The sequence below is a fragment of the Stegodyphus dumicola genome, chromosome 4 (assembly GCF_044657685.1).
Source record: "Stegodyphus dumicola isolate Sdum_Otavi_A_Nest chromosome 4, ASM4465768v1".
NCBI classification, from domain to species: domain Eukaryota; kingdom Metazoa; phylum Arthropoda; class Arachnida; order Araneae; family Eresidae; genus Stegodyphus; species Stegodyphus dumicola.
In genome coordinates, this window is record NC_140771.1 from 249,874,438 (window position 1) to 249,890,403 (window position 15,966).

A 15,966-nucleotide genomic window follows, 5' to 3' on the forward strand; every position below is an offset into this window, starting at 1 on the left:
GTTTCGCTTTTACAAAGTAAAACCTTTCAAACAAATCTGAGGAAAATGGAGCTGGAATCAAGTTTTCAACGCTTAACAAAAAGAGGAAAGTATGAAGTATTTTGAATATATTTTTTAATATTGATGTGAGTATGTCGTCTTAAATGTGTGTCGTCAGCTTAGAAAACCCCTAGACGCCGAGTTTACATTGATTTATTGATTTTGAATATTGATTAATAAATTTGTCACGAAATAAGTCGCCAAAACCTTTGTCAGCATCTCGCCAAATTACCGAGATACCCATTTACTCCGTGTTAAATGCACTTGCCCTGTTACTTTTACGCCGTCCCTGTATTCTTACTTCTCCGGCATAGCTTTCTCTTAAAATTTATCTCGCGCTACATTACACAGAAAACAGTTCACGCAGTTACACAGTCGATTCCGAAGCAGGTGTAGTTATAAATTATGACAGATACCCAGGTTATCGCTAAGTAAGAAAAACCTTGAACTTTCTTTATAAGCGCAACAATTCAATCGTTTTTCAATGGATCCCTTCATATGTAGGTATCGACGGTAACGAAAAGGCGGACTTACTAGCCAAGAGAGGAACACTTGCGCCACAAAACAGCTAACTACTTTCTCCAGAGTCGCTTTAAAAGCATATTGTTACGAAATGTCAAGGCGCGGTGAGATGGCTTCCCCGCAAAGCAGTTTTAGGGTTGCTATAAAATGGCAAGGGAAGGTAGGGTTGCCACTTTTGGCGAGAAATCGCCCATTTGGCGACAAAATTGGCAATATGGCATGGACGGTTGGAGAACCTTCTGGAACGAATTCTTACCGGTTTAGCCCAGAATGTTCTCGAACACAAGCCGAAAGCTATATAAACCCTGCTGGTCCGCAGTCAGTGAGTATGTGTCTCAGTGTGTGTGTGCCTCGTAGAGTGCGAGATAGTTAGTCCATGAGGAGTCGATTGAGTTGACAGCCGGGCAGCGAGTGCCGAGTGGGTCGTCGAGTGCACCGAAGGAGTCCGTTAGTGTATCGCGGTTGATGCATGGTCGAGAGAGCGTGTTGAGCTCCGGGAACGACTGAACCGAAGAGTCGGGAGCTGTGCTCCTGTGTCGTCGAGTGCATCGCGAGTTGTAGCGTGGAGTTCCGAGAACGACCAAGCAGAGTCGGGAGCTGAACTCGGAAAGCACAGTCGGGTGCTTTGCAGGAAGCTGTCTCCACCGTTATTGCCTGACAGTGCTGTGCCGCCGATTGTTCCAGCGCGTTTATAGTAGATCTTCGGACGACTGTAAAAAGTTTACGTGTTTTACTATCAGTAGCGGGGATGTTTTTCGTATTATTGGTACTGGCAAACTAATTTTTGCGTATTTTGTAAGAGTTTAAAGAGGAACTGAAAATTTAGAAATATCAAAACGTGAAAAGTGCATATCTACATTAACTAGATTTACGAATGTAATGTTAATTTTTAAATAGAAGAAGAAATGTACGCTTAAGAATCATTAGTAGTGATTGTTATAGCTATTAATAAAGTAAATAAAACGAAAGATAATTTTAGGGCATTTGCAATATCTGCAATTATTACGATTAAAAAATTTGAATTTACAAGTAAATGGGTGTACTATTCTTTTACTTTTTACCTTTGGAGGAGGCTATTTTGAGTTGAAAACATTTAAAAAAAAAAGCGATATTTTTTAATCAAAAAGCAAATGCTATTCTCCATTCTATCGTTGAATGTACGTTTAAAAAGGTAACTTTTGCAATTTATGAAAACTCGAGGGTATTACTTGCATGATGTATGACGCAATTACTTCCGGAAATTCTAGGTTTCTGTTCGATTTATTATTACGGCCAAATTTCAGAAGCTTTATTAAGATTAATTTGGATTCGTAGCTTTTACAATGAATCTTAAAAGGTATTTACATGTTTCGAAGCAGAGAAATCCGTAGCAGGAAATTTAATTATAGGAAATCAGTTTTAGGATAAACTTATCACTTATTTTTTGAAAAAATCTAAAATATTCCCTAGGGTTATTACATTCCCTGCTATGTGGAATGAGAGCTGTGTTGCTACAGAGGGCTATTCGAACATTTTTTAAACGAATTTAATTGAACTTATAGACATATTTTAACTAAACATTTTGTGTTTTTTATTTAAGTGTTCAATTTGATAACTTTTATTCTTCTGTATCTTTCTACATCGTAATTTTCAAGACAGGTCTATCTGCCTAAGGGGAGGGATGCCTTCGTGGAGGACTTTCTAAGCGAAACTGGCTCGTATACACGTTACACATGGGGGAAAACGACCATGCAGCCAGCCCGTTCGCGGGATTAGAACCTCGGACCGAACTACCAGTGTTCAGCGATTTTTCCAAGGTGTTCAAGGGGGTTGGGGTTGTTTTTTGTTACATTTTTCCCAGGAAATTAACAGTGGAATTAGACGTCTTGATGCAGCTCCACTGGGTTGATGGCACTGTGGTTAATGAGTAGGTATTTCATGTTTGAAAATTCGGTCTAAATATGTTTATGATAATATATAGAGTTGAGCTTAACAGTTTTATGCGCTATTTTTAATTTTTATTTGTCGTTATATGAAAAATCAACAACAGTCATAAATTCCTTTAGAAAACTTTCTCTTTAGATTCTTTCAGCCATTTTCTAAAATTTTTTCTTATTTTTGATGATAATAAATGGCTCTCTTTTTATTGCGGCGAATCAATATACCCAGGATTCATCTATTGCGAAAACAATTTTTCCATTTTTGCGCGAATAATTGTTTCTCATTGAGAATTCTGCAGCGCGTTCAGTTTGAGATGGAGAAAGTGAAGTGTTGTGGAGAAAGGGGATGCTCATAACATTTTTTCCTCTTTTTAAGATTCAAGTCGGCATTAATCACTTTGTTTGCAGTCGACACTGAGCATTTTTAATGAATATGCAACTGTCCTTTGACTTCGAAGATTTTCTTTTAACACTAAAGTTCATAGCTTTGCCATATTCGAAACATGCCGTTTGTACTTCCTTGTACGAAGTAAAAAGGAAGTATTCTAATCGCGAAAAGTTTCAGGCAGCACATTTCAACGAAAATATCCATTTTGACCGCTATCGAATGCAATTTAACGATGTTTTTGCGTGATATCTGTACGTAAGGACAGAATAAAAGACTCGTTTCCATCAAAAAAATTATAAAACTGCTTTAAAACTAATTCTGAAGAGAATTTTTCGTGGCGTCTGTACGTATCTCGCATAACTCAAAAACGAGTTGCCTCAGAACGTTGAAATTTTGTATATAGGACTGCTATAACATGTAGATGTGCACCTCGTATTTTGGTTGCAAGCGGCCGCACCAAACGTATATAAATATATTTATATATATATCCACTCTGTTACCCGGCTCACTGATCTCAGTTTCTTTACTCTTATATGTTTCTAAATTGTACATTTTTTGCTTTAAAAATGATTGAATTATGTTGGTCTTATCTTCCGGTTAAGGTTTTTGTGCCTTTCGTAATTCTGGAAGCAATATTTGTACAATTATCAACATTTTAAAAGCTGTTTAAGTGCGATAAAGTTTTAAATAACATGTCCGACATACTTGTTTACATTTGAAACAGCAGAATAGTGGATTTGTTGCCAATCTAGAGAGACTAATCTTAGCAACAACAAAGAAAACGCCTTCATTTATTATTGCGAATTAAATCATGCTTATTCCTTTCTGGAATTTTTTCGAGGAAATAAGTGTTTAAGATTTACTTAATTTTTAATAATTAGTAATTTTATTTTTAATAATTAGTAATTTTTAATACAGATATTTTGAGTTTTTATATATTTTCGCCTTGTCGCGAAGTGAGAACTGAATTAATTGAAGGAGAAATACTCAATCGTCTGTGAAAAAGTGTTTCATTTTTATTTTGTTTGCTTAATTTCTTTTATACATCGTTCTAGCTTTACTATAGTATTTGAATAGAACATATGACAACGATTAGATAATTCTTTAAATGATATAAATTTTGTGCAATCTGAGTTATAATATGAACGAAATGTAATACTGTTAAGTGAACCTAGCGCCAGAGTGTCGCTATGGTAAACAAATAGGGTGAATTTTAAAGAATGCAGTTATTCTATTGTGGTTTATGCGCTGTCGGCGAAGTAGATTTAATTGAATCCAATAAGTTTAAACGAAATGCAAGAAAAAATGCTCATAATGTAATATTCCGTGCAAGGAAGTCATGTGTTGTACACATCAGATTTTTTAATAATTAAATACGAATAATTTTCTTCGGAAAGAGGATAAACAGAGCCTTCCGTCTATTGCTTCTCTAAAAGCGCCATTTTACATGAAAACAAAATTTTCAAATAGCAGACGGTAATTTACACTTTCAAAAATAAAGCTACAGTTAATGTTATTTTTTTTTTCTTCCTAAACAGGCGATTTTTGTTATAGCAAAGAAAATCGTCTAAGGAATAAAGGTGCATACAGCAGTAGCATACGTGAGATAAATGCTGCAATTCCTGCTGCGTGGAAGTATGGTTAATTTTTATTTCAAAAACTGTGTATGAATATTTCTAAGCTCTTAAGACTAAATATAAAGAAGTTAAAGCATACAAAAGTTTTATTTTAAGACAATTATTCAGCTTGTATGCCTTATATTTACTTCCTTGTACGAAGTAAAAGAGGTATTATAATCACGAAAAATTCCGAATATCATATTTCAAACAAAATATCCATTTTGGCCGCTGTCGAATGCTATTTAACGATGTTTTGGCGTGGATTCTTTTTCCCCAAATGAATTATAAAACTGATTTAAGATGTATTGAGAAGAGATTTTTTCGTGGCGTCTGTACGTACGTACGCACGTACAGAACCACTGCACCACGAAGGCCCGCTAGGAAGGGGGGAGAAATACCTTATATACTGCCCCTTTTAAAGGTCGACTCGGCTTTTTAGGGGACCCATTCGCAAATCCTGTGTGTGGAGAATCCTCATCCAACACCCTTCTAGTTCGGGCGCCACTGTAGAGACATTAGATACTTTTTGGAAGCAAAAGAGATGAAAAATTAGCAAATGCCTTCGCCGGGAATCGAACCACGGACCTCTGGAATGCCAGCCCAGCGTGCAGAACCACTACACCACAAAGGCACGCTAGGAACGCAGGAGAAATACCTTATAACACGTGCGTACATATGTATGTCTGTATCTCACATAACTCAGTACCCAATAGCCTCAGAACGTTGGAATTTTGTATACGGGACTAGTATAACATGTAAGTGTGTACCTGTCGTTTTGGTTGCCAACGGCCGCATCAAAAGTATATAAATGTACACATATATGTACCCACTTTGTTATTCGTCTCACTAAGCTCAGATGTCAGTCAGTTGGCAAATTGTGCTTTAAAAATTTGAATTATGTTGTTCATATCTTCCGGTTAAGGTTTTTATGCCTTTAGTTAATCGGCACACAATAGTTGTAGAATGCCAACAATTAAAAGTTGTTTAAGTGTCGCTAAGTCTAATTTGTTTTACTATAGCAGCCATATTTGTTTACATTTGAAACTTAGAATATTGAATTAAGTCTTTCTGCACCTTCAGTGTCTTTTTGAAGATGACATCTTCAGTGTCCTAGATGAAGATGTCCGAATGGGACCAAAAGCAAACATTTTAGTTTTGTGCACCAAAAAATATGTCTTCATGGTCGCTGGCCGAATTGCTTGATTTTTGGATAGAAACTGTAATTTTAATTGTAAGAATTGTTTTTTAGTCCAAAGGGACTTGAGTCCCGAAGAACTATTACTTTCGTTTTGGCATTTTGCGTCGGACTCCTATAAATGTCGGTTCACTTTTCAAACTGTTGCCACAAAATGTTAGAGTCCTGCATTATATTTGAAGAAATTAAATAATGAAAAATCTGCATAAATGTATGTATAATTCTCGCATTGTGATAAAATAGAGCTACATAGAGCCATTGAATTTTGAATGACGTAATCCTCCAACGAATATGGGCATGTGGAAGACGAAATTTGAAATTTGGAATTTATTTTATGATCGGTTTCCTATTTTATAAAACTTTAACGAATTTTTGATTAACAAACTCAAGGATTTCAAAGCGAGCCATGGCAACGTTGCGCAGAAAAAACATTTTTATCTCCACCGCGTGAGTCTCTGTATCTGAAATTCTAAAGATATGCTCATTTTAATGCTATTTTGCGATATTGCTGTTGAACTGGATCTTATTGGTTAAGTGCGAAGGACATGATATTTAATAAAGAAAGTAAACGTTAAAAAACGCCTCTTTGGACGTAACTTAAAGGGGCTCATACACCTTAAACCCCCTTATGATCTTCGAATATGTGACTGTTGCAAGAGTTGAAATATTTTATTTATTCTAAAAGCCATTACTTCCAACTTTTTACAGTTGACTACATAATATGGCTGCTTTAGGAACTAGTAACCAGAAAGTTTGTGTTGCTACAAATATTTTTGTAATTTAATCCGCTTTGTGACAAAACTTTTCGTCATGTTTCCACCTTCCGCGCAAGATATTTTAAAAATGGCTAATGCTACATACTTGAAATTCAATGGAATGTTTTATATGGGTACTATTTTTTAACTGAACCAAAAATTTAATGAATATTTTTTAATTAAAAAAGTTTATGCACGAACATATTATAGATTTCTTTTAATAAAATACATTTTATAAACTCAATTCCAAATAAAATAAAAGTTTAACATGAAATTCTTAGGATTTTTGGTTCACAGTAGTTTCCGAATGTTATAAAAACTATATATTAAATACGGAATTAAATTATGCAACAGAATGTTTTAAACTGTGTGCGCAACGTGGAAACATGATGAAAACTTTTGCCATAAAGCGGATTAAATTACAAAAATATTTATGGCAACACAAACTTTCTGATTGCTATTCCAGAAAACAGCTATATTATGTAGTCAGCTGTAAAAAGTTGGCTTTTAAAATAAATAAGTTATCTCTATTCTTGAAACAGTCACATATTCGAAGATCTTACGGGTTTTAAGGTGTACGAGTTTCCTTAAAATCTGAAACATTTCAGATTTTTTATATCTAGTTAGATTTTGTTATGACTTGCCTCTCTTCCTGATAATAACATCAGAACAAGTACCCAAATTTTTAATTTTTTTTATTTCTTTGTTGTTAACTGTATTTGGTGTTTTATGTTTTTCTTATGTATTTTTGCCTTGCTGCGAATTGAGAACTAAATTAATTGAATGAGAAATATATCTGTAATGAAATTGGAAGAAATATGCTTAAATGAAACGCAGCAAAATATGCGCAGAATTTAATAGAATAGTCTGTGCAAGGAAATCACGTGGTGAACACATCACATTTTTTGAATTATCAGAACGTCTGCCGGCTGACAAAAATTGTCGTATTTTACAGTCATCGGAGGTGGCATAATATTGGACTTCTTTTGGCTCTTTAACTGATGCAGAACCAAAAGAAAAAAAAAATCGAAAGTTAAAAAACTTTGTCCTGACTTCCTCTCATCGTCTGTGTATTCGTTAACACTTTCGCGTGTTTTAGGAATTCGGCTTTAAAGAAGAAATCGAGAAGGGTAATAATGAAGTGTGCTGTTCCTCTCTGAATTTAGGTACTTCAATATCATCCATATGCAAGGAGTTCAATGGCTATCTCAACTTAACTCAGTTTAAAACTTCCCCAAAAATGCTGGTAAACTGAATCTTGTAAATGAGAGTCGGTAGAGGGGGAAATATTCCAAAGTCTCGGTTCCTTCTGCTTAAATATGGGAGGAAGTAGAAGAGGGGTTGAGAGCAAAGCTAAGAAGAATCTTTGTCCAAATTTCAAAAGTTTTTGACTCTGATGAAGGAAGGGAGTGTTTTGTTTTGGCTCTTGGACCTACATTTTAGGAAAGTTTTAGTACGCGGCTAGGAATTTATCTGATGGAAAAACTTGATGTTTTTATCTGACAATTTCAGTACTAACTTTAATTTTGAATTTTATAGAAGTACATCAATGAATTACACTATAATAAAAGGTTTTCTTTTGGGGGGGTTAAATTATCTATTCTTTACTTTGGTAGCAGTTTCATACGTATTATACTTAAGTATAATACTTAATTCGTTTCTTAAATCTGGTCATCGTCAATTATTTATTTGCATTATTACAGTCCCAATTTACAAATATAGATTTAAATAATACACATCTATCTATATCAAGAAGAATGTCTGTTTTTGTGTTTTTTGTTCGCGATTAACTCAATCGCTACTATAGCTATTGTCAACAAACTTTCTACAATTCTTTTCTGGGTCCTGGAAAAGGTCGACGTAAACTTTAAAAAAAAATTGTTTGCTTGCTACAGGCAGTCTGTGGAACTGACCAATAGGATGGAGGCATTGCAAAACACTCAATTAATCGGTAGCGAAGGCCATCTGGACACACATGCACTGGTATTCACATATTTTATTTTACCTGTATTTTCTCTGCGTGAGTGGATACACGCTTCTTCAGATTGCACTTTTGCCAACATTTTAGAAATCTAAAGAGCTTCTGTTCCTTTGATTTTTTATTTGTGAAATTTTTACCTATCGCTTTTGATCTAATATATATCCATGCACAAATACAGAAAGAAAAGGTACACATATAAATATTGGAATGGATCTGCTAAGATTCAAATGTAAACAAATATAGCTGCTATGGTTAAAAAAAAAAAAAAAAAAGTAGGCTTAGTGACACTTTTAAATTTTCGGCATTCTACAACTATTGTATGCAGATTAACTAAAGGCATAACAACCTTAACCGGAAGATAAGAACAACATAATTCAAATTTTTAAAGCACAATTTATCAATATGGGAATAAAAAACTGAGCTTATTGAGACGAATAACAGAGTGGGTGCACATATGTGTACCCACTTCATTATTTATATAATGGGAGCAAATTTTTGAAGGAATGTGGGATAGATCTGAAACGAACAACTCGAAAATTCTATGCAATATCAAACGTTACGGAGGAAATAAAATTAAAAGCACACACTTTCATCGATTTCTAATTTGTTTTGAAACAGTAATATACAAAGCTGAATTTGTATCGACTGTTTCGATTTGATCGATTAAACGTGACCACAGAATATCGATTATTTTTTCGAATTGTTTTATTGATTTCTGATCAATTATGATCAATTTTTGCTACATTAAAATGACTAAAACTGAATATAGGTGAAATCCTCCAGCGAATATTAATGATGTCAAGATTAGAAAACACCCTCACCCGATTTGGTTACATCAAAGACCAATAACTGGAGAAGGATTACCAGTTGTATCGTTCTCTCTGTTGTTAGATACATTACACTCTATCTAACTTAACTATCTTTCGGGTACTTCCTCTAGTTTAAGATAAAGTGAACACTGTATGCCATAATCAAAATCACGAGTATAGAAACCATAATTTAGACCTACAAACCACCTCATTTTTGTTAGTCACAAATGCCACTGCAATCAGTATAGCGAATTTACGGCAGAAGGTTTCATATAAAATTAACTTCGTTGAGTGACTTATCTCACTTGTCTGACAGTAGCATCGGAACAAGCAGACGAAATTCATGGTGGCAAGATTGCGTCTACCGTTGGCAACAGCCTCGGGCACCACACAGATGACAGTACGACTTCGCTCAGTTCCGCTGCCAATTTTGAAGGAGAGCACCCCGAGGGGGGGTAGGACCAAAGGTTTTCCACCCCTTTTCCCCTACCAACAGCCTCTCGAGAGAACTTTCGTCTCGTCGCATACTTAGAGTGCCTTCATGCCGCACGAACACTAGACATTTACAAACATACATGATTTCTCCGGGATTCGAACCCGGGCCCTTCGGTACTGCAAGTAGGCTCCAGCTAACCACTACAGCGTCTGCGCGGTGCTTATTTCATTGTAGCAAGCCTTAGCCTAAAATATTACTGTAAACTTCCGGTATCAACGGTTACTGAATACGAGATGGAAATCATGTAAAATTAAAGAACCTTGAGAAATTCTTGGTATAATATATGATAATGATATAATTTTGCAAAGTGATAGAATAGTATTGCATAACGTTTAGTGACGCTCACTGTGTTATGCCCCCACTGTGTAACCGTCAAAGTATGAAATCCGGCATTCTATAGAATGCCTTGGCATTTTATAGAACGCCGGAAACTGGCCGGCAATGTATGAAACGATTAAACATTTCACACATTGCCTAGGCATTTTATAGAATGCCAAATGACAAACCGGCAAAAATCTGAAATACATCTGCGATTCTTTTCGAATAACCGAAGCTACTTGCCAGAAGTTAATAAATGATGTTAAAAAAAAAAAAATGCAAGAATGACTACTGAGAAGGAACCACGGGACTATTAGTTGTTGAATCGCTTGATGTAATGTTTGTGGGAAACAAAAGTAAGCTTATTTATCCTGTTAAAGAAGGTGTCAGTTATTTCTCTTAGATCATGAAGTTCATTTGGCTGTTGGTCGCGGAGGCCGTGACAGAATGGTGAAGGAACTTTAAACGAAATACAAAAATGTTACACGGAATGCTATCGGACTGTGTAGAGTGATTAGGTTAATTAGAAGCAGGAGAGATGAAAAATGAGCAATGCCTTCGTTGTTAATCGAACCACGGACCTCTGAATGCGCGCGCAGCGTGCAGACCACCACACCACGGAGGTACGCTAAGAAGGCTGGAGAAATACCTTACATACTCCCCCTTTTAAAAGCCGACTCGGGTGTTTAGGGGACCTAAAATCCTGGGTGTGGAGAATAATCATCTACCACCCTTTTAGTTCGGGCCCCACTGTAGAGACATTAGGTATATTTTTGGAAGCAGGAGACGAAAAATGAGCAACGCTTTCGCCGGGAATCGAACCACGGACCTGAGGAATACACGCCCAGCGAGCAGACCACCACACCACGAAGGCACGCTAAGCAGGCCGGAGAAATACCTTACAACTATAAATTCACCTTTCTAAACCCTGGCAGAAAAAGCAAAAAGGTATTAAAATGGGAATTATTGTGAAACCTATGATTTTTCTGAATTTAATTCCCTTTGTCAGGTAGATCTTGTTTTACGTATTTAGAAGTTTATTTCGTTATTTTTTTTTTTTTTTTTTCAAAATAACTTTTGTATTTTTCTGGAATGAACGTCCTTTAAATAAAAGCTTATCATGATCATTTTCCCCATACTTCGCCTAAAGTGTATTTGTCATTCCATAGATTGCCTAGGTAATATATACAATGCCTAGGTAAAGTATATAATAATTCTAATATTTCATACCTTGTCTAAAACTGCCAAGAGTTTCACACATTGCCGATAACACTTATACTAAAAATTTCGAAGGAGCTGCAACAGGACTGAACACCACTTAAAATATACCGTATATTTCTGAAGTGGGTAAGTAGCATTTGATAAACATACTTAAGAAATGCCATTAAGAAAGGACGTAGCTAGGATAATCTGGCGTCCTATAAAAAATACCATTCCTTCCTGTAAATAATTTAGCTATCCCTTAAGACAAAATTATTACCGCAAAGAAGCTTTAGTTTTGCCATCAACAATAACAACCTCTAAGATATTTGTAAAAATTAAATAATGAAGAATTTGCATAAATGTAAGTATGTTTCAAGCATTGTGATAAAACGACGGTAACTGGAGCCATTCAGTTTTGAATGACGTAATCCTACTGCGAATATGACCAGCTGGAAACCGTAGCTTGGATTTTGTTTTATTATCTATTTCATATTTTGTAAAGCATTTACGAGTTTAAGAAACTCAACTATTTCAAAGCGAGCAACGGCAACACTGTGCGTTGGGGAAAACACTATTTTTATCTCCAGCGCGCGAGACTGTGTATTGGAAATTCTGAAGATACTCTCATTTTAAAAATTATTTTGCTATATTGCTGTTGAATTGAATTTTGGGGTTTAAGTGCTAAGAACATGATATTTCATAAACAAAGGTAACACAGACAATGTTAAAAAAAAACGCCCCTTTGGTCGTAATGTTAAAATCTAAACACTTTCAGATTTTATTTTTTTAACTATTTAATGTTTTAATTATTTATTATTTTACTAGCCATTTTATTTATTAATTTTTGTTCTTTATTATTGCTTTATTACTTTGCAGCTTTAGCGCAGGTTATAGGCTTTTTAAATTACTCATAATTACTTTTAATTAGAATATATATATATATATATATATATATATATATATGTAATAATAAAATTCCATAGTCAAGAATACAGCCCACCAGCAGCGGAGCGGTAAAGTCGCTGAACACTGGTAGTTCGGTCCGGGTTCGAATCCCGCGAACGGGCTGGCTGCATGAGTGTTTTCGTGGTTTTCTTCATGTGTAACGTGTATACGAGCCAGTTTCCCTTAGAACGTCCTCCACGAAGGCATCCCTCCTCTTAGGCAGATAGCCCTCGAGGCTTTGTCGTAATTAAATAACCTAACCTAACCTAACCTAACCATAGTCAAGAATACACTTAAAAATTCTAACTGTATGTTTTTTTTTCATTTTTAATGGCGACGTTCTCTTATTTGAAAGTACGTGGAATTAAATTCACAGCCCCGTAGTCAAGTTGTTTTTCCCGCCTTTTCTACACGTACAGTTATAGAATGTTCTGGAAATATTTAAAGCGAACTGGATTGGCTGACGAGGCTGACGTCATTTCTTGGAAGCTCCGCCTTTCCAGAAGCTATAAAAGGACTCGCAAAGGAATATCGGAGGCTTTTTCTTAAATGTCACGATGCAGTAAACTTCATATAAAAATTTATTAGTAATTCTTTTTATTTACTCCGGATATCTGATTTTGTAACTGCTATTTCTCCTGAATAATAATAAATGGAGCCTGTTTTTTAAACTTTCTGATAATTTAAGCTACGACTACATTTATGATTTCATAAATCTATTTATTCTGGACAAAAGCTGGTACATCACATATATATATATATTATGGCAATTATATATATGCTTTTGTTTATTATTTAAAGTAAATTTCATTCATTAACTTTAATTGGTAAAGTGAGCGTTTATTGAGTTTGGGCTTCCAGATGCCCATATTCGGGTGGAAACGTACGTTATTCAAAATCGAATGGTACTAGGTACAGTTGTTTTTTCGCAATGCGAGAAATATTCATGCATGCTCTTCATTATTTAGTTTCTTTAAATATAATACATGACTATAATATTCGGTGGCAACAGTTTGAAAAGTGAACCAACACAGAATGTTTTCGAAACAAGTCCTCCAAGCAGGTATCCCTCCCTCCCTCCCTTTAAGCAGCCAACCCTGATAAACTTTATCGTAATCATAACAATCCATTTATTATCGACCATTCTAATATTTAAGTCAAAATTATTCTCAAATATTAAATATTTATTTAGACATTAAATTACATTTTTATCAAGAGAAAAAGAAGATATCAGTCGTGGCAATTATTCATTTTCCCACACTATAACGGCCCACTATCGGCCTAGGGGTAAAGTCGCTGAACACTGGTAGTTCGGTCCGAGGTTCGAATCCCGGCGAACGGGCTGACTGCATGGGCATTTTCGTGGTTTTCCGCATGTGTAACATTAAGTTTCCCTTAGAAAGTCCTCTACGAAAGCGTCCCTTTGTTAGGCAGATAGCCCTCGAGTGCTTTGCTATAATTAACCCTTTGCGGCGCAGTGTGTCCGGTCTGGACACAAATAAAACTTTTCTACTGTACGCACAGAAAAATTGAATGAAAAAGGATATATAAGTTACTACAGGTTACTCTGAACCTTCTTTATTTATAGTAGATGGCAGCTCAACACAAACCAGTCCATATACTTTAGCCATGTTTAGTTTTTTAAGACCTTTATTTTTCAAAGAAATCTTCCAGAATTTTTTAGGGTATAAAAGGAATTGTTTGAAAAGAAATTTCCTTTTTTATTTTTTGGCTGTATGCTAATCTCCTTATTCTATATTAGTTTTACATTTTTACCATGAAATCTTGCCTAAAATCAAACGGCGAACCCTAGGTGTGCCCAGACCGGGCTCACCGATTATCTAGGACAACTGAGAGTCTGTATTCTTTGTTTATCCGCATCTCATCGGTCAGTTCATTGACAACAATGCTCGTTTCAGCACTCATTTCGAAGCTCTATTCAATCAGTGTGCCACAGAATTAAAACGATAAGTGCTATCTTCACAAAATTTTATTTGTATACTCCTCTAGGCCTGATTAGACTGCCTACCTTATTTTATATCAAAAATCCGACTTTAAAAGGTAGCGTGAAAGGGTTAAGAAACCACAAACCAAACCAAACTTACACTGTAAGCTGTAGGTTTCGGGTTACTTGATTATGGCAAAGCACTCGAGGGCTCTCTGCCGGAGGGGATGAATGCATTCTTGGAGGACTTTCCAAGAGAAAGTAGATTGTATACATGCTACGTATGGAGAAACTACCTAAACGCCCATGCAAACAGCTCGCTCGCAGGAATTTCGAACCCCGGATCGAACAACCGGACTTCACTGTTCGGCCGCTGAGTAATGCTGCTGTAAACTCCTTACAAAAATTTATAGTTGCTATTTTTTCTTGAATTGAAACGACAATTCTTCTGCTTGTAGATGTCGTAATCAGAAACAATTCGTAGGAAAAACAGATTTCATTTTCATAAAGCAAAAAATGAATATTCAACAAAAGAACCACTTCTGAAATGAGAGCTCTAGAAGATGATTATGTAATTAATGTATATTTAACCGAATACATTATTATTGTTAGTTCAACCTTATTTGCGCAAGATTACTTGTATCTTTTGTTGGAAATGTTTCTGACATTTCGTCTAAAAAAGTTGAATGAATTTAGAAAATTACGGTTCTATTGTTAAAAATTAATAAAACAGTTACTAAAAAAACTTTGTTATGATTACCCTTTTTAACCAGTGAAGGTTCTATGCTGTAATATCTTGTTATTTAATAAATTTATTTATTATTTAATTAAATTATTGTTGAAGTGGCAACGCCATATTATTATTATGTAACCGTTGCTCAGCAACGTGAGAAATTGTTTAAAAAAAATTAAATTCTGAAGTTTTTACCAGCCACTGAAGTTTTGCCACTGAAGAATTTCTTCAAATTATCAATCTCTGTGAACTAACTAGAAATAAAATTCATGTTCTAATAAGACGATTGCTTGTTTTGTTAATTACTGCAAAATACATTACAATGCTTTCAAAACAGTGTATATTTTGCCAAATCTTGTATGGAAATTCTTAATTAATGCATTAATAAATTCTTGCATTAAGGGGACTCGTACACCTTAAAACCCATAAGATCTTCAAGTATGTGACTGTTGCAAGAATTGGAATAACTTATTTATTTTAAAAGCAATTACTTCCAACTTTTTACAGCGGACTACATAATATAACTGCTTTCTGAAATAGCAATAAAAAATTTTGCGTTGCCAGAAGTATTTTTGTAGTTTAATCTGCTTTGTGACAAAATGTTTCGTCATGTTTCCACCTTGCGCGCACAGTTCAAAACATTCTATGGCATAATTTAATTCCATTTTTAATACGAGGGCCATCCAGGAAGTAGATTACGTTTCCGTCTGTGTCCGCTAGGGGCGGGGCTAGCGCGGCCATCTTGGGGTCAGAGCGTTGCGCAGCTCAGTCTGCATCTAGCCGTGCTAGTGAGAGGTTCGTGCTGTGCTCCGTTCAGATACTGTGACGGTTTGAAATGTCTGCGTTAATTGAAAATCCCGCGAGGTGCGCTCAGTAATAAGGTTTCTGACTGCAAAAAACTGTAAACCGATAGAAATCTATCGGCAGCTTCGTGAAGTGTATGGGGACAACATTATCACTGAAGGTGGAGTGCGTCAGTGGGTCATAAGATTTCAAAATGGCCGAACCAATGTTCACGACGAAGATCGAAGTGGGAGACCCAGCATAGTGACCGCCGAACTTCTCGAAAAAGTCGATGCTAAAGTCCGTGAAAATCGAA

General features: G+C 35.5%; 1 non-coding gene across 1 annotated transcript; it reads right to left on the reverse strand.

Moving 5' to 3' along the window:
- Positions 1-5,044: 5,044 nt before the first annotated feature.
- Positions 5,045-5,118, reverse strand: TRNAA-GGC (transfer RNA alanine (anticodon GGC)). The gene has a single exon. It is a non-coding gene; the product is annotated as a tRNA-Ala (tRNA).
- Positions 5,119-15,966: the final 10,848 nt, after the last annotated feature.